The sequence below is a fragment of the Zingiber officinale genome, chromosome 2B, assembly GCF_018446385.1.
Source record: "Zingiber officinale cultivar Zhangliang chromosome 2B, Zo_v1.1, whole genome shotgun sequence".
NCBI lineage: Eukaryota > Viridiplantae > Streptophyta > Magnoliopsida > Zingiberales > Zingiberaceae > Zingiber > Zingiber officinale.
Genome location: NC_055989.1, coordinates 84,620,700 through 84,640,719, shown reverse-complemented (window position 1 = coordinate 84,640,719; position 20,020 = coordinate 84,620,700). Strand labels below are relative to the sequence as shown.

Sequence of the window (20,020 nt, the reverse complement as noted above, 5' to 3'; positions counted from 1 at the left end):
AATTGTAATTATGGTTAGATTAGCTTTTCTTTACTTGCATTGTTTTTCATTTAATACTTTGCAATTTCATTCCTTAGTTCAATTGTGTTGATGGTGAAACCAAAAGTGTAGAGTGTGTGGATTAATTGTTGGCACTTAGCTAGATTTCATTCAAGCAATGATTAGTTACCTACGTGTTTTTCTATTTTAATTGTTAGGTTTAGAATCAAAATCCAAAATCCACATTTCCATATTAAAAACCCCAAAAATATAAATAACAAACAATCCTAGATTACCATCCTATCGTTGTATTCGTTAGAAGATGACCCGAATCATTTCTATACTGCATTAGTGTAGTTAGAGAGGTTCAGTACTCAAATTCTTTGATATAGTTTCACGACAAAAATGATTTTATCAAGAGCGTCAGACTAAAGATCTAAAGGGTGCGTCTTTGATCCATGCATATTGTAAATCTCTATTTTTTTTTTCAATTTTCGAGCAAAGATTTGACGAGGATAGAGCTAAAGAATGAGAATCCCTTGGCGGTGCTTTTTTTCCTTATTCGTTGCTCTAGTGAGCCCCCTAGTTTGATAACATTTTGATTCTTTCAACCTTTTAACTTGTCTTCTTTTTATTCACAACAACATAACCTCTACTCCCTAATCAAAATCGAAGACGAAATTCATTGCTTTGGGGCTGAGCAAACCGTCTAAGCAGATATTAAGGTTTACAAAGGCATTAGCGACAAAATGTTGTATTCTGTCGCTATTTGTGATGGAAAATAATATTTCTATCACTAATTAGCGATGGAATGCTAAACGTCGTCGATAATTTCATCGCTATTAGTTGTTTATTTTAGTGATTTATATGTGAATATGTTTCTTAATTATACATAAAATTTTTTAAAAGAAAAGTCTTTTACTGAAAACTGTTATAAAAGTATATAATTTCTAATATAAATTCATCAGCGGGGATTGCTCAGTTGGGAGAGCGTTAGACTGAAGATCTGAAGGTTGCGTGTTTGATCCACGCTCACCATAAATCTTTGAATTTTTTTTCATTATCGAGCGACGATTTGATTATGATAGAGCTGAAGTACGAGAAGCCCTCGACGATGTTTTTTTTTCCTTTTTCGCTGCTCTGGTGAGCCACCTAGTTTGATCACTTTTTCATTCTTTCGAACTTTTAGCTTGTCTTCTTTTTACTCACTCCAAGATAACCTCTACTCCCAAATCAAAATCGAAGATGAAATTTGGCACTACGGGGCTGAGCGAACTGCCTAAGCGGATAGTAGTGGTTATAAACGCATTAGCGACAGAATGTTTTATTCCGTTGCTATTTGCTTTGGAAGATAACATTTCTATTTCTAATTAGCGATGGAATGTTAAACGCCGTCATTAATTTCGTCGCTATTAGCAATTTTTTTAGTGATTTATATGTGAATATGTTTCTTAATTATACATACAATCTTCTAAATGAAAGGTCCTTTACTAGAAACTGTTATAAAAGTATTTAAAATATAATTCCTAATAGAAAGTCACCAGTGGGGATTGCTCAGTTTAGAGAGCGTTAGTCAGATAGGCAAGAAGTGGCGGCAGTACATCTTCTACTCCGGTGGCAGTTTATCTGCTCCTTCACATTCCACCAGCGAGCTTTATAGGGTTCCTTACCTGAGTGGTTGCGAAGGCAAGGAGTTCCATAAGATGTTTTGGCAGCCTCTTCCATCCACCGAAGATAGCTCACATTGTTGTCTGGATGCTCACTTCAACCGATTTGGCTAACCACTCTATGGCTCGAGAGGACAGAAGCACAGATCGACGGGGGATCAAACACACACCTCCACCTCTTCCGTTCAACTTCCATCCGAGGGGGTTCTTCGGTGTAAGATTCGTATCATCGTTGTTGAATCGTGCAGTAGATCGACAGTGGGCTACTGTTCACCAGAATCAGGGGTTCTTTCTTCGGGTCCTTGTGTGACGGCAAGGGTAGTCTTTGGTATTGAAAGTTAACGTGTGGATTGTAGTTTGGTTAACTTAGTTTAATTCATGTTTATGTTTATTAATTGCGGTTGAATACTTGTATTGAACTTGACTTCCCATGTTTTTAATTGCACGTACCATGATTAAATAGTTTCATGCACACAACTTGTTTGATGAATTGTTTCAACATTAGTTAAGATTAGTTTAATGCATTTAAGTTTGTTTAATTCATGCTTTGCGTTGTTCTTCCAATTTCTACAAGGTCTAGTTTTGATTGAATACAATTAGGATAGATTAACTTAGGTTTCATTACATGCTCTAGGTTTAGTTCTATGCTTAGTTTCATTAATGCTTTACTTCATGGTTCTTTTTATTCTAGTGCAATTGTAATTATGGTTAGGTTAGCTTTCCTTTACTTGTATTGTTTTTCATTTAATACTTTGCAATTTCATTCCGTAGTTTAATTGTGTTGATGGAGAAACCAAAAGTGTAGTGTGACAATACGTTGTGGATTAATTGTTGGCACTTAGTTATATTTCATTCATGCTTTGATTAGTTTCCTACTTGTTTTGCTATTTTAATTGTTAGGTTTAGAATCAATATCCAAAATACATATTTCTATATTAATAATTACAAAAATATGAATAACAAACAATCCTTGATTACCATCCTATCGTTGCATTCGTTGGGAGACGACCTGAGTCATTTCTATATTGCATTAGTATAGTTAGAGAGGTTCAGTACTTAAATTCTTTGATATTGTTACAAGAAAAAAATGATTTTATCAAGAGTGTCAGACTAAAGATTTGAAGGTGCGTGTTTGATCCACGCTCACTGTAAATCTCTATTTTTTTCTTTTCCGAGCAACCATTTGACGAGGATAGAGCTAAAGAACAAGAATCTCATGGTTTTGCTTTTTTTTTTTTCCTTATTCGTTGCTCTGGTGAGCCCCTTAGTTTGATAACATTTTGATTCTTCCAACCTTTTAACTTGTCTTCTTTTTATTCACTACAACATAACCTCTACTCCCTAATCAAAATCGAAGACGAAATTCATTGCTTTGGGGCTGAGCGAACCTTCTAAGTAGATATTAAGGTTTACAAAGGCATTAGCGACAAAATGTTGTATTCTGTCGCTATTTGGGAAGGAAAATAATATTTCTATCCCAAATTAGCGATGGAATGTTAAACGTTGTCGATAATTTCATTGCTATTAGTTGTTTATTTTAGTGATTTATATGTGAATATGTTTCTTAATTATACATAAAATTTTTTAAAAGAAAAGTCTTTAACTGAAAACTGTTATAAAAGTATATAATTTCTAATATAAATTCATCAGTGGGGATAGCTCAGTTGGGAGAGCGTCAGACTGAAGATCTGAAGGTCGCGTGTTCGATCCACGCTCACCGCAAATCTTTGAATTTTTTTCATTATCGAGCGACGATCTGATTATGATAGAGCTGAAGTACGAGAAGCCCTCGACGATGTTTTTTTTCCTTTATCGCTGCTCTGGTGAGCCACCTAGTTCGATCACTTTTTCATTCTTTCAAACTTTTAGCTTGTCTTCTTTTTACTCCCTCCAAGATAACCTCTACTCCCAAATCAAAATCGAAGATTAAATTCGGCACTACGGGGCTGAGTGAACTGCCTAAGCGGATAGTAGTGGTTACAAAGGCATTAGCGACAAAATGTTGTATTCCGTTGCTATTTGCTTTGGAAGATAACATTTCTTTTTCTAATTAGCGATGGAATGTTAAACGCCGTCATTAATTACGTCGCTATTAGCTATTTTTTTAGTGATTTATATGTGAATATGTTTCTTAATTATACATACAATCTTCTAAATGGAAATTCCTTTACAAGAAACTGTTATAAAAGTATTTAAAATATAATTCCTAATAGAAAGTCACCAGTGGGGATTGCTCAGTTTAGAGAGCGTTAGTCAGATAGGTAAGAAGTGGCAGCAGTACATCTTCTACTCCGGTGGCAGTATATCTGCTCCTTCACATTCCACCAGCGAGCTTTATAGGGTTCCTTACCTGAGTGGTTGCGAAGGCAAGGAGTTCCATAAGATGTTTTGGCAGCCTCTTCCATCCACCGAAGATAGCTCACATTGTTGTTTGGATGCTCACTTCAGTCGATTTGGCTAACCACTCTATGGCTCAAGAGGACAGAAGCACAGATCGAAGGGGGATCAAACACACACCTCCACCTCTTTCGTTCAACTTCCATCCGAGGGGGTTCTTCGGTGTAAGATTCGTATCATCGTTGTTGAAGCGTGCAGTAGATCGACAGTGTGCTCCTATTCACCAGAATCAGGGGTTCTTTCTTCGGGTCCTTCTGTGACGACAAGGGTAGTCTTTGGTATTGAAAGTTAACGTGTGGATTTTAGTTTGGTTAACTTAGTTTAATTTATGTTGATGTTCATTAATTGTGGTTGAATACTTGTATTGAACTTGACTTCCCATGTTTTTAATTGCACGTACCATGATTAAATAGTTTCATGCACACAATTTGTTTGATGAATTGTTTCAACATTAGTTAAGATTAATTTGATGCATTTAAGTTTGTTTAATTCTTGCTTTGCGTTGTTCTTCCAATTTCTACAAGGACTAGTTTTGATTGAATACAATTAGGATAGATTAGTTTAGGTTTCATTACATGCTCTAGGTTTCGTTCTATGCTTAGTTTCATTGATGCTTTACTTCATGGTTCTTTTTATTCTAGTGCAATTGTAATTATGGTTAGGTTAGCTTTGCTTTACTTGTATTGTTTTTCATTTAATACTTTGCAATTTCATTCCGTAGTTTAATTGTGTTGATGGTGAAACCAAAAGTGTAGTGTGACAATACGTTGTGGATTAATTGTTGGCACTTAGTTAGTTTTCATTCAATCTTTGATTAGTTTCCTACTTGTTTTGCTATTTTAATTGTTAGGTTTGGAATCAAAATCCAAAATCCATATTTCTATATTAATAATTCCAAAAATATGAATAACAAACAATCCTAGATTACCATCCTATCGTTGCATTCGTTGGGAGACGACCTGAGTCATTTCTATATTGCATTAGTGTAGTTAGAGGGGTTAAGTACTTAAATTCTTTGATATTGTTTCACGAAAAAAATGATTTTATCAAGAGTGTCAGACTAAAGATTTGAAGGTGCGCGTTTGATCCACGCTCACTGTAAATCTATATTTTTTTTCTTTTACAAGCAACCGTTTGACTAGGATAGAGCTAAAGAACAAGAATCTCATGGCGGTGCTTTTTTTTTCCTTATTCGTTGCTCTGGTGAGCCCCCTAGTATGATAACATTTTGATTCTTTCAACCTTTTAACTTGTCTTCTTTTTATTCACTACAACATAACCTCTACTCCCTAATCAAAATCGAAGATGAAATTCATTGCTTTGGAGCTGAGCGAACCGTCTAAGCATATATTAAGGTTTACAAAGGCATTAGCGACAAAATGTTGTATTCTGCCACTATTTGTGAAGGAAAATAATATTTCTATCACTAATTAGCGATGGAATGTTAAACGTCGTCGATAATTTCATAGCTATTAGTTGTTTATGTTAGTGATTTAAATGTGAATATATTTCTTAATTATACATAAAATTTTTTAAAAGAAAAGCCTTTTACTGAAAACTGTTATAAAAGTATATCATTTCTAATTTAAATTCATCAGCGGGGATAGCTCAGTTGGGAGAGCTTCAGACTGAAGATTTGAAGGTCGCGTGTTCTATCCACGCTCACCGCAAATCTTTGAATTTTTTTTCATTATCGAGCGACGATCTGATTATGATAGAGCTGAAGTACGAGAAGCCCTCGACGATGTTTTTTTTTTCCTTTTTCGCTGCTCTGGTGAGCCACCTAGTTCGATCACTTTTTCATTCTTTCGAACTTTTAGCTTGTCTTCTTTTTACTCACTCCAAGATAACCTCTACTACCAAATCAAAATCGAAGATGAAATTTGGCACTACGGGGCTGAGCGAACTGCCTAAGCGGATAGTAGTGGTTATAAAGGCATTAGCGACAGAATGTTGTATTCCGTTGCTATTTGCTTTGGAAGATAACATTTCTATTTCTAATTAGCGATGGAATGTTAAACGCCGTCATTAATTTCGTCGCTATTAGCTATTTTTTTAGTGATTTATATGTGAATATGTTTCTTAATTATCCATACAATCTTCTAAATGAAAAGTCCTTTACTAGAAACTGTTATAAAAGTATTTAAAATATAATTCCTAATAGAAAGTCACCAGTGGGGATTGCTCAGTTTAGAGAGCGTTAGTCAGATAGGCAAGAAGTGGCGGCAGTACATCTTCTACTCCGGTGGCAGTATATCTGCTCCTTCACATTCCACCAGCGAGCTTTATAGGGTTCCTTACCTGAGTGGTTGCGAAGGCAAGGAGTTCCATAAGATGTTTTGGTAGCCTCTTCCATCCACTGAAGATAGCTCACATTGTTGTCTGGACGCTCACTTCAACCGATTTGGCTAACCACTCTATGGCTTGAGAGGACAGAAGCACAGATCGACGGGGGATCAAACACACACCTCCACCTCTTCCGTTCAACTTCCATCCGAGGGGGTTCTTCGGTGTAAGATTCGTATCATCGTTGTTGAAGCGTGCAGTAGATCGACAGTGTGCTACTGTTCACCAGAATCAGGGGTTCTTTCTTCGTGTCCTTGTGTGACGGCAACGGTAGTCTTTGGTATTGAAAGTTAACGTGTGGATTGTAGTTTGGTTAACTTATTTAATTCATGTTGATGTTTATTAATTGCGGTTGAATACTTGTATTGAACTTGACTTCCCATGTTTTTAATTGCACGTACCAAGATTAAATAGTTTCATGCACACAACTTGTTTGATGAATTGTTTCATCATTAGTTAAGATTAATTTGATGCATTTAAGTTTGTTTAATTCTTGCTTTGCATTGTTCTTCCAATTTCTACAAGGTCTAGTTTTGATTGAATACAATTAGGATAGATTAGCTTAGGTTTCATTACATGCTCTAGGTTTCGTTCTATGCTTAGTTTGATTGATGTTTACTTCATGGTTCTTTTTATTCTAGTGCAATTGTAATTATGGTAAGGTTGGCTTTCCTTTAGTTTTATTGTTTTTCATTTAATACTTTGCAATTTCATTCCGTAGTTTAATTGTGTTGATGGTGAAACCAAAAGTGTAGTGTGACAATATGTTGTGGATTAATTGTTGGCACTTAGTTAGATTTCATTCATGCTTTGATTAGTTTCCTACTTGTTTTTCTATTTTAATTGTTAGGTTTAGAATCAAAATCCAAAATCCATATTTCTATATTAATAATTCCAAAAATATGAATAACAAACAATCCTAGATTACCATAATATCGTCGCATTAGTTGGAAGACGACCTGAGTCATTTCTATATTGCATTATGTAGTTAGAGGGGTTCAGTACTTAAATTCTTTGATATTGTTTCACGAAAAAATGATTTTATCTAATGTGTCAGACTAAAGATTTAAAGGTGCGCGTTTGATCCACGCTCACTATAAATTTCTATTTTTTTTCTTTTCCGAGCAACCATTTGACGATGATAGAGCTAAAGAACAAGAATCTCATGGTTGTGCTTTTTTTTTCCTTATTCGTTGCTCTGGTGAGCCCCCTAGTTTGATAACATTTTGATTCTTTCAACCTTATAACTTGTCTTCTTTTTATTCACTACAACATAACCTCTACTCCCTAATCAAAATCGAAGACGAAATTCATTGCTTTGGGGTTGAGCGAACCGTCTGTAACGCCCGAAAATTCTCAAACTTGCATTAGAATTATTCTATGATTTTTTTGGAATTTTTAGATATTTTTCTGGAATTTTTCGAGTAGCGGAAGTAGCAAAAATAATTAGAAGAATAAAAAGGCTTAAGCGGGAATCGAACCCGGGACCTCTCGGGTCCGCTAAACCTTTAGTTAGCCTTAGTAACCGATGAACCCAGCAGGGCCGTGCTGAAAGGAAAGGAGAATCAAATATATTTATATTTGAGTTGGGCTTAGTTATCCGCTTAATATAAATAGGAAAAAACTTAAGTGTGGGTTTGGTTTAATTTGGTTCGGCAGCCCTCTCCTCACAAAACCTCACGCCAATTCTTTTCTCCAAACCCTCACCGACGCCAACCCCTCCTTCCTCTCCTTCTCTCGGCGCCAACTCCCAAACAACTAGGGTTTCATCCCTAGGGTCCCAAGGTCACTTTCCGGCGACGATTTCAGCACAAGGACGTTCTCCTCCGCGAGTAGAGCACATGGACGCGAGCGAATCATCGAGAAGTCGTCTCCACCGGAATTTCTAGCGATTAGATTTGTAAGAAATCTAGCACACAAGGTAAGAAACCCCTCACCTATAGTATAATAGCTTCCGTTTGAGTTTTTATGCCTTAGTTAGGATGTATGCAGATTTTTATCGATATCTAAGGTGTATTTAACTCTCTTCGCGGATTAGGGATTTAGTTGAGCACCTCTAGATGGGCCGGACGCGTTTTTCCTCTTCAGATAGGAGGTTAGACGTTGTTGGGTGCCTAGAGGTGGTCTCCCTAATAGGGAGAAGAGTTAGAGCATCCTAGGTGCTCGATTAAAGGTCTAGCTCAGTAATAGACAGTTTAATTAACTTAGTAAATGCACTAGAAGCATTTAAAACAGCAAATTAGTTTTATATCAGCTTATGTAGGACTACAGTCCCATGGGTGGGCTCCCACAGTAGCCTCTAGGTTCAGACAACCTAGTTCTAGGTACAGATAACCTAGATTCAGCAAAATAAGTATATAGCATTCAGTATTTTACTTTCAGCAGTGGCACTGTACTGGATTAGATATCCACTGGGCTGGACTCCCATAGTCGTCCCTAGGTTCAGCTAACCTAGTAAACCCTACTAGATTCGGAACTTGCAATCCCGGGTTTAGATAGGGATGCGCGCACAACAAGTAAAGTTGCCAGGGCCCTACAGCAGCATGTTTAGTATTTTCATCTATTATTTATAATAGTTTTTCCAAATCAGTCTTAAAACATAATGGAATTCAGTATTAGCTCAGCTTCAGCTTAGCTCACTTTTGTATCAACTCAGCTTATTTCAGTTGTTAAATATGATAGCTTTATATACAGTTATAGACATGTTATGATCAGTTTTATCTTATGCTCGGCTTATGTTATGTCATGCTTTGTATGATACCATGCCATGCCATGCTTGCATATTCAGTATGTTTTTCAAACAGCATGATTTAAAAGCATATTTGCATCGTATGCATGATTTAGTGAGGTAGATGGTTTCTTACTAAGCTTTTTAGTTTACAGATACTATTTTCCTTATACTGCAGATACAGGTAAAAGGAAAATGGACTAGCAATGGAGGCTGGAGGTCAGTGCAGATGAGGATGTGTGTGGCAGGAACTGGAATAAAGATCCTAGGGATCTAGTTTTATTTTACTACGCATTAGAACTTGTAGCAAGCCTAGTTATTAAAGTCTTGTTCTCTTTTTCCTTATGCTTCGCATTCTAGTATGGTTAATGGTACGAACTAGTGGACATGCATTATATTATGTCTTGAATGTTGCCAATGTATGATAGAATAGTTATTAGTACATGTTTAGAAGGTTTTACATTTAGTTTAGGGTTGACAGGGGAAGTCTGGGCACGAACAAGTGCTGAAATCAGACTTCTGGTACGAAATCAGAAACCCCAATCGATCGGCTGATCGATTGGAGGCTTCTCAATCGATTAGCCGATCGATTGAGAAGTTCGTACCGCGAACAGTAGGCCTCTGGATCGATCAGCCGATCGATCCAGCAAATTCTGTCATGAACAGAAGGCTCTGGGATCGATCACTGGATAGATTGTCCAGTCTGGATCGATCAGCCGATCGATCCAGAATATTGCCCGAGCACAGTAGCGTGCTGGATCGATCACTGGATCGATCCAACCTAAGCCCCACATACAGTAGCCACCTGGATCTATCCACGGATCGATCCGGCCATTCCAATCGATCCGTGGATCGATTGGGAGGCCTGACATCAGCAAGAAACTCCTAGCTAAGTTCCTTGACAATTAGGGGATGTAATATATGTCATGAATAGTTTAGATTACACCCCTTAGCACATGTAGAACCAAGAGAGGATGATAGTTTAGTAAAATTTCAATTAGCCCAGCTTCCGCACTTAGCTTTAATGATGGTCACGGAATAGTTAGCACAGATTAATGTAACGATTGGCCTCACAGCCTAGTCAGTAGAAGGCGGGTCGTTACACCGTCTAAGCAGATATTAAGGTTTACAAAGGCATTAGCGAGAAAATGTTGTATTCTGTCGCTATTTTTGATGGAAAATAATATTTCTAACACTAATTAGCGATGGAATGTTAAACATCGTCGATAATTTCATCGCTATTAGTTGTTTATTTTAGTGATTTATATGTGAATATGATCCTTAATTATACATAAAATTTTTTAAAAGAAAAGTCTTTTAGTGAAAACTGTTATAAAAGTATATAATTTCTAATAAAAATTCATCAGTGGGGATAGCTCAGTTGGGAGAGCGTCAGACTGAAGATCTGAAGGTCGCGTGTTTGATCCACGCTCACCGCAAATCTTTGAATTTTTTTTCATTAACGAGCGACGATTTGATTATGATAGAGCTGAAGTACGAGAAGCCCTCAATGATGTTTTTTTTCCTTTTTCGCTACTCTGGAGAGCCACCTAGTTCGATCACTTTTTCATTCTTTCGAACTTTTAGCATGTCTTCTTTTTACTCACTCCAAGATAACCTCTACTCCCAAATCAAAATCGAAGATGAAAATCGGCACTATGGGGCTGAGCGAACTGCCTAAGCGGATAGTAGTGGTTACAAAGGCATTAGCGACAGAATGTTGTATTCCGTTGCTATTTGCTTTGGAAGATAACATTTCTATTTCTTATTAGCGATGGAATGTTAAACGCCGTCATTAATTTCGTCGCTATTAGCTATTTTTTTAGTGATTTATATGTGAATATCTTTCCTAATTATACATACAATCTTCTAAATGAAAAGTCCTTTACTAGAAATTGTTATAAAAGTATTTAAAATATAATTCCTAATAGAAAGTCACCAGTGGGGATTGCTCAGTTTAGAGAGCGTTAGTCAGATATGCAAGAAGTGGCGGCAGTACATCTTCTACTCCGGTGGCAGTATATCTGCTCCTTCACATTCCACCAGCGAGCTTTATAGGGTTCCTTACCTGAGTGGTTGCGAAGGCAAGGAGTTCCATAAGATGTTTTGGCAGCCTCTTCCATCCACCGAAGATAGCTCACATTGTTGTCTGGACGCTCACTTCAACCAATTTGGCTAACCACTCTATGGCTTGAGAGGACAGAAGCACAGATCGACGGGGGATCAAACACATACCTCCACCTCTTCCGTTCAACTTCCAACCGAGGGGGTTCTTCGGTGTAAGATTCGTATCATCGTTGTTGAAGCGTGCAGTAGATCGACAGTGTGCTACTGTTAACCAAAATCAGGGGTTCTTTCTTCGGGTCCTTGTGTGACGGCAAGGGTAGTCTTTCGTATTGAAAGTTAACGTGTAGATTGTAGTTTGGTTAACTTAGTTTAGTTCATGTTTATGTTTATTATTTGCGGTTGAATACTTGAATTGAACTTGACTTCCCATGTTTTTAATTGCACGTACCATGATTAAATAGTTTCATGCACACAACTTGTTTGATGGATTGTTTCAACATTAGTTAAGATTAATTTGATGCATTTAAGTTTGTTTAATTCTTGCTTTGCGTTGTTCTTCCAATTTCTACAAGGTCTAGTTTTGATTGAATACAATTAGGATAGATTAGCTTAGGTTTCATTACGTGCTCTAGATTTCGTTCTATGCTTAGTTTCATTGATGCTTTACTTCATGGTTCTTTTTATTCTAGTGCAATTGTAATTATGGTTAGGTTGGCTTTCCTTTACTTGTATTGTTTTTCGTTTAATACTTTGCAATTTCATTCCGTAGTTTATTTGTGTTGATAGTGAAACCAAGAGTGTAGTGTGACAATACGTTGTGGATTAATTGTTGGCACTTAGTTAGATTTCATTCAAGCTTTGATTAGTTTCCTACTTGTTTTGCTATTTTAATTGTTTGGTTTGGAATCAAAATCCAAAATCCATATTTCTATATTAATAATTCCAAAAATATGAATAACAAACAATCCTAGATTACCATCCTATCGTTGCATTCGTTGGGAGATGACCTGAGTCATATCTATATTGCATTAGTGTAGTTAGAGGGGTTCAGTACTTAAATTCTTTGATATTGTTTCACGAAAAAAATGATTTTATTAACAGTGTCAGACTAAAGATCTGAAGGTGCGCGTTTGATCCACACTCACTGTAAATCTCTATTTTTTTTCTTTTACGAGCAACCATTTGATGAAAATAGAGGTAAAGAACAAGAATCTCATGGCGGTGGTTTTTTTTTCCTTATTCGTTGCTCTGGTGAGCCCCCTTTGATAACATTTTGATTCTTTCAACCTTTTAACTTGTCTTCTTTTTATTAACTACAACATAACCTCTACTCCCTAATCAAAATCGAAGACGGAATTCATTGATTTGGGGATGAGCTTACCGTCTAAGCATATATTAAGGTTTACAAAGGCATTAGCGATAAAATGTTGTATTCTGTCGCTATTTGTGATGGAAAATAATATTTCTATCACTAATTAGCGATAGAATGTTAAACGTCGTCGATAATTTCATCGCTATTAGTTGTTTATTTTACTGATTTATATGCGAATATGCTTCTTAATTATACATAAAATTTTTTAAAAGAAAAATCTTTTATTGAAAACAATTATAAAAGTATATAATTTCTAATATAAATTCATCAGCGGGGATAGCTCAGTTGGGAGAGCGTCAGGCTGAAGATCTGAAGGTCGCGTGTTCGATCCATGCTTATCGCAAATCTTTGAATTTTTTTTCTTTATCAAGCGACGATCTGATTATGATAGAGCTGAAGTACGAGAAGCCCTCGACGATGTTTTTTTTCCCTTTTTCGTTGCTCAGGTGAGACACCAAGTTCGATCACTTTTTCATTCTTTCGAACTTTTAGCTTGTCTTCTTTTTACTCACTCCATGATAACCTCTACTCCCAAATCAAAATCGAAGATGAAATTTGGCACTACGGGGCTGAGCGAACTGCCTAAGCAGATAGTAGTGGTTACAAAGGCATTAGCGACAGAATGTTGTATTCCGTTGCAATTTGCTTTGGAAGATAACATTTCTATTTCTAATTAGCGATGGAATGTTAAACGTCGTCATTAATTTCGTCGTTATTAGCTATTTTTTTAGTGATTTATATGTGAATATGTTTCTTAATTATACATACAATCTTCTAAATGAAAATTCCTTTACTAGAAATTGTTATAAAAGTATTTAAAATATAATTCCTAATAGAAAGTCACCAGTGGGGATTGCTCAGTTTAGAGAGCGCCAGTCAGATAGGCAAGAAGTGGCGGCAGTACATCTTCTACTCCGGTGGCAGTATATCTGCTCAGTCACATTCCACCAGCGAGCTTTATAGGGTTCCTTACCTGAGTGGTTGCGAAGGCAAGGAGTTCCATAAGATGTTTTGGCAGCCTCTTCCATCCACCGAAGATAGCTCACATTTTTGTCTAGACGCTCACTTCAACCGATTTGGCTAACCACTCTATGGCTCGAGAGGACAGAAGCACAGATTGACGGGGGATCAAACACACACCTCCACCTCTTCCGTTCAACTTCCATCCGAGGGGGTTCTTCGGTGTAAGATTCGTATCATCGTTGTTGAAGCGTGCAGTAGATCGACAGTGTGCTACTGTTCACCAAAATCAGGGGTTCTTTCTTCGGGTCCTTGTGTGACGGCAAGGGTAGTCTTTGGTATTGAAAGTTAACGTGTGGATTGTAGTTTGGTTAACTTAGTTTAATTCATGTTTATGTTTATTAATTGCGGTTGAATACTTGAATTGAACTTGACTTCCCATGTTTTTAATTGCACGTACCATGATTAAATAGTTTCATGCACACAACTTGTTTGATGAATTGTTTCAACATTAGTTAAGATTAATTTAATGCATTTAAGTTTGTTTAATTCTTGCTTTGCATTGTTCTTCCAATTTCTACAAGGTCTAGTTTTGATTGAATACAATTAGGATAGATTAGCTTAGGTTTCATTACATGCTCTAGGTTTCGTTCTATGCTTAGTTTCATTGATGCTTTACTTCATGGTTCTTTTTATTCTAGTGCAATTGTAATTATCGTTAGGTTAGCTTTCCTTTACTTGTATTGTTTTTCATTTAATACTTTTCAATTTCATTCCGTAGTTTAATTGTGTTGATGGTGAAACCAAAAGTGTAGTGTGACAATATGTTGTGGATTAATTGTAGGCACTTAGTTAGATTTCATTCATGCTTTGATTAGTTTCCTACTTGTTTTGCTATTTTAATTGTTAGGTTTAGAATCAAAATCCAAAATCCATATTTCTATATTAATAATTTAAAAAATATGAATAACAAACAATCCTAGATTACCATCCTATCGTTGCATTCGTTGGGAGACGACCTGAGTCATTTCTATATTGCATTAGTGTAGTTAGAGGGGTTCAGTACTTAAATTCTTTGATATTGTTTCAAGGATATAATGATTTTATCAAGAGTGTCAGACTAAAGATTTGAAGGTGCGCGTTTGATCCACACTCACTATAAATCTCTATTATTTTCTTTTCCGAGCAACCATTTGACGAGGATAGAGCTAAAGAACAAGAATCTCATGGTTGTGCTTTTTTTGTTTTCCTTATTCGTTACTCTGGTGAGCCCCCTAGTCTGATAACATTTTGATTCTTCCAACCTTTTAACTTGTCTTCTTTTTATTCACTACAACATAACCTCTACTCCCTAATCAAATTCGAAGACGAAATTTATTGCTTTGGGGCTGAGCGAATCTTCTAAGCAGATATTAAGGTTTACAAAGGCATTAGCGACAAAATGTTGTATTCTGTCGCTATTTGTGTTGGAAAATAATATTTCTATCACTAATTAGAGATGGAATGTTAAACGTTGTCGATAATTTCATCGCTATTAGTTGTTTATTTTAGTGATTTATATGTGAATATGTTTCTTAATTATACATAAAATTTTTTAAAAGAAAAGTCTTTGACTGAAAACTGTTATAAAAGTATATAATTTCTAATATAAATTCATCAGTGAGGATAGCTCAGTTGGGAGAGCGTCAGATGGGAGAGCGTCAGATTGAAGATCTGAAGGTCGCATGTTCGATCTATGCTCACCGCAAATCTTTGAATTTTTTTTCATTATCGAGCGACGATCTGATTATGATAGAGCTGAAGTACGAGAAGCCCTCGACGATATTTTTTTTTTTCCTTTTTCGCTGCTCTGGTGAGCCACCTAGTTCGATCAGTTTTTCAGTCTTTCAAACTTTTAGCTTGTCTTCTTTTTACTCACTCCAAGATAACCTCTACTCCCAAATCAAAATTGAAGATCAAATTCGGCACTACGGGGCTGAGTGAACTGCCTAAGCGGATAGTAGTGGTTACAAAGGCATTAGCGACAGAATGTTGTATTCCGTTGCTATTTGCTTTGGAAGATAACATTTCTATTTCTAATTAGCGATGGAATGTTAAACGCCGTCATTAATTACGTCGCTATTAGCTATTTTTATAGTGATTTATATGTGAATATGTTTCTTAATTATACATACAATCTTCTAAATGGAAAGTCCTTTACTAGAAACTGTTATAAAAGTATTTAAAATATAATTCCTAATAGAAAGTCACCAGTGGGGATTGCTCAATTTAGAGAGCGTTAGTCAGATAGTCAAGAAGTGGCAGCAGTACATCTTCTACTCCGGTGGCAGTATATCTGCTCCTTCACATTCCACCAGCGAGCTTTATAGGTTTCCTTACCTGAGTGGTTGCGAAGACAAGGAGTTCCATAAGATGTTTTGGCAGCCTCTTCCATCCACCGAAGATAGCTCACATTGTTGTTTGGATGCTCACTTCAATCGATTTGGTTAACCACTCTATGGCTCGAGAGGACAGAAGCACAGATCGACGGGGGATCAAAAACACACCTCCACCTCTTCCGTTCAACTTCCATCAGAGGGGGTTCTTCGGTGTAAGATTCGTATCATCGTTGTTGAAGCGTGCAGTAGATCGATAGTGTGCTCCTGTTCACCAGAATCAGGGTTTCTTTCTTCGGGTCCTTCTGTGACGACAAGGGTAGTCTTTGGTATTGAAAGTTAACGTGTTGATTGTAGTTTGGTTAACTTAGTTTAATTTATGTTGATGTTCATTAATTTTGGTTGAATACTTGTATTGAACTTGACTTCCCATGTTTTTAATTGCACGTACCATGATTAAATAGTTTCATGCACACAACTTGTTTGATGAATTGTTTCAACATTAGTTAAGATTAATTTGATGCATTTAAGTTTGTTTAATTCTTGCTTTGCGCTGTTCTTCCAATTTCTACAAGGTCTAGTTTTGATTGAATACAATTAGGATAGATTAGTTTAGGTTTCATTACATGCTCTAGGTTTCGTTCTATGCTTAGTTTCATTGATGCTTTACTTCATGGTTCTTTTTATTCTAGTGCAATTGTAATTATGGTTAGGTTAGCTTTCCTTTACTTGTATTGTTTTTCATTTAAAACTTTGCAATTTCATTCTGTAGTTTAATTGTGTTGATGGTGAAACCAAAAGTGTAGTGTGACAATACGTTGTGGATTAATTGTTGGCACTTAGTTAGTTTTCATTCAAGCTTTGATTAGTTTCCTACTTGTTTTGCTATTTTAATTGTTAGGTTTTGAATCAAAATCCAAAATCCATATTTCTATATTAATAATTCCAAAAATATGAATAACAAAAAATCCTAGATTACCATCCTATCGTTGCATTCGTTGGGAGACGACCTGAGTCATTTCTATATTGCATTAGTGTAGTTAGAGGGGTTCAGTACTTAAATTCTTTGATATTGTTTCACGAAAAAAAATGATTTTATCAAGAGTGTCAGACTAAAGATTTGAAGGTGCGCGTTTGATCCACGCTCACTGTATATCTCTATTTTTTTTCTTTTACAAGCAACCATTTGACGAGGATAGAGCTAAAGAACAAGAATCTCATGGCAGTGCTTTTTTTTTTTCCTTATTCGTTGCTCTGGTGAGCCCCCTAGTTTGATAACATTTTGATTCTTTCAACCTTTTAACTTGTCTTCTTTTTATTCACTACAACATAACCTCTACTCCCTAATCAAAATCGAAGACGAAATTCATTGCTTTGGGGCTGAGCGAACCGTCTAAGCAGATATTAAGGTTTACAAAGGCATTAGCGACAAAATGTTGTATTCTGCCGCTATTTGTGATGGAAAATGTTGTATTCTGTCGCTATTTGTGATGGAAAATAATATTTCTATCACTAATTAGCGATGGAATGTTAAACGTCGTCGATAATTTCATCGCTATTAGTTGTTTATTTTACTGATTTATATGTTAATATGCTTCATAATTATAAATAAAATTATTTAAAAGAAAAGTCTTTTACTGAAAACTATTATAAAAGTATATAATTTCTAATATAAATTCATCAGCGGGGATAGCTCAGTTGGGAGAGCCTTAGACTGAAGATCTGAAGGTCGCGTGTTTGATCCACGCTCACCGCAAATCTTTGAATTTTTTTTCTTTATCAAGCGACGATCTGATTATGATAGAGCTGATGTACGAGAAGCCCTCGACGATGTTTTGTTTCCCTTTTTCGCTGCTCTGGTGAGCCACCTAGTTCGATCACTTTTTCATTCTTTCAAACTTTTAGCTTGTCTTCTTTTTACTCACTCCATGATAACCTTTACTCCCAAATCAAAATCGAAGATGAAATTTGGCACTACGGGGTTGAGCGAACTGCCTAAGCAGATAGTAGTGGTTACAAAGGCATTAGCGACAGAATGTTGTATTCCGTTGCTATTTGCTTTGGAAGATAATATTTCTATTTCTAATTAGCGATGGAATGTTAAACGTCGTCATTAATTTCGTCGCTATTAGCTATTTTTTTAGTGATTTATATGTGAATATGTTTCTTAATTATACATACAATCTTCTAAATGAAAATTCCTTTACTAGAAACTGTTATAAAAGTATTTAATATATAATTCCTAATAGAAAGTCACCAGTGGGGATTGCTCAGTTTAGAGAGCATTAGTCAGATAGGCAAGAAGTGGAGGCAGTACATCTTCTACTCCGGTGGCAGTATATCTGCTCCTTCACATTCCACCAGCGAGCTTTATAGGGTTTCTTACCTGAGTGGTTGCGAAGGCAAGGAGTTCCATAAGATGTTTTGGCAGCCTCTTCCATCCACCGAAGATAGCTCACAGTGTTGTCTGGACGCTCACTTCAACCGATTGGGCTAACCACTCTATGGCTCGAGAGGACAGAAGCACAGATCGACGGGGGATCAAACACACACCTCCACCTCTTCCATTCAACTTCCATCCGAGGGGGTTCTTCGGTGTAAGATTCGTATCATCGTTGTTGAAGCGTGCAGTAGATCGACAGTGTGCTACTGTTCACCAGAATCAGGGGTTCTTTCTTCGGGTCCTTGTGTGACAGCAAGGGTAGTCTTTGGTATTGAAAGTTAATGTGTGGATTGTAGTTTGGTTAACTTAGTTTAATTCATGTTGATGTTTATTAATTGTGGTTGAATACTTGTATTGAACTTGACTTCCCATGTTTTAAATTGCACGTACCATGATTAAATAGTTTCATGCACACAACTTGTTTGATGAATTGTTTCAACATTAGTTAAGATTAATTTGATGCATTTAAGTTTGTTTAATTCTTGCTTTGCGTTGTTCTTCCAATTTCTACAAGGTCTAATTTTAATTGAATACAATTAGGATAGATTAACTTAGGTTTCATTACATGCTCTAGGTTTCGTTCTATGCTTAGTTTCATTGATGCTTTACTTCATGGTTCTTTTTATTCTAGTGCAATTGTAATTTTGGTTAGGTTAGCTTTCCTTTACTTGTATTGTTCTTCATTTAATACTTTGCAATTTCATTCCGTAGTTTAATTGTGTTGATGGAGAAACGAAAAGTGTAGTGTGACAATACGTTGTGGATTAATTGTTGGCACTTAGTTAGATTTCATTCATGCTTTGATTAGTTTCCTACTTGTTTTGCTATTTTAATTGTTAGGTTTAGAATCAATATCCAAAATCCATATTTCTATATTAATAATTCCAAAAATATAAATAACAAACAATCCTAGATTACCATCCTATCGTTGCATTCGTTGGCAGTATATCTGCTCCTTCACATTCCACCAGCGAGCTTTATAGGGTTTCTTACCTGAGTGGTTGCGAAGGCAAGGAGTTCCATAAGATGTTTTGGCAGCCTCTTCCATCCACCGAAGATAGCTCACAGTGTTGTCTGGACGCTCACTTCAACCGATTGGGCTAACCACTCTATGGCTCGAGAGGACAGAAGCACAGATCGACGGGGGATTAAACACACACCTCCACCTCTTCTATTCAACTTCCATCCGAGGGGGTTCTTCGGTGTAAGATTCGTATCATCGTTGTTGAAGCGTGCAGTAGATCGACAGTGTGCTACTGTTCACCAGAATCAGGGGTTCTTTCTTCGGGTCCTTGTGTGACAGCAAGGGTAGTCTTTGGTATTGAAAGTTAACGTGTGGATTGTAGTTTGGTTAACTTAGTTTAATTCATGTTGATGTTTATTAATTGTGGTTGAATACTTGTATTGAACTTGACTTCCCATGTTTTTAATTGGACGTACCATGATTAAATAGTTTCATGCACACAACTTGTTTGATTAATTGTTTCAACATTAGTTAAGATTAATTTGATGCATTTAAGTTTGTTTAATTCTTGCTTTGCGTTGTTCTTCCAATTTCTACAAGGTCTAATTTTAATTGAATACAATTAGGATAGATTAACTTAGGTTTCATTACATGCTCTAGGTTTCGTTCTATGCTTAGTTTCATTGATGCTTTTCTTCATTGTTCTTTTTATTCTAGTGCAA

General features: G+C 36.3%; 5 non-coding genes across 5 annotated transcripts; all 5 read left to right on the top strand.

Moving 5' to 3' along the window:
- Positions 1–3,295: 3,295 nt before the first annotated feature.
- TRNAF-GAA lies at positions 3,296–3,368 on the top strand. Its single transcript has one exon. It is a non-coding gene; the product is annotated as a tRNA-Phe (tRNA).
- Positions 3,369–5,640: 2,272 nt separating this feature from the next.
- On the top strand, positions 5,641–5,713 carry TRNAF-GAA. Its single transcript has one exon. It is a non-coding gene; the product is annotated as a tRNA-Phe (tRNA).
- Positions 5,714–10,483: 4,770 nt separating this feature from the next.
- On the top strand, positions 10,484–10,556 carry TRNAF-GAA. The gene has a single exon. It is a non-coding gene; the product is annotated as a tRNA-Phe (tRNA).
- A 2,270-nt stretch (positions 10,557–12,826) lies between these two features.
- On the top strand, positions 12,827–12,899 carry TRNAF-GAA. Its single transcript has one exon. It is a non-coding gene; the product is annotated as a tRNA-Phe (tRNA).
- Positions 12,900–17,574: 4,675 nt separating this feature from the next.
- Positions 17,575–17,647, top strand: TRNAF-GAA. Its single transcript has one exon. It is a non-coding gene; the product is annotated as a tRNA-Phe (tRNA).
- Positions 17,648–20,020: the final 2,373 nt, after the last annotated feature.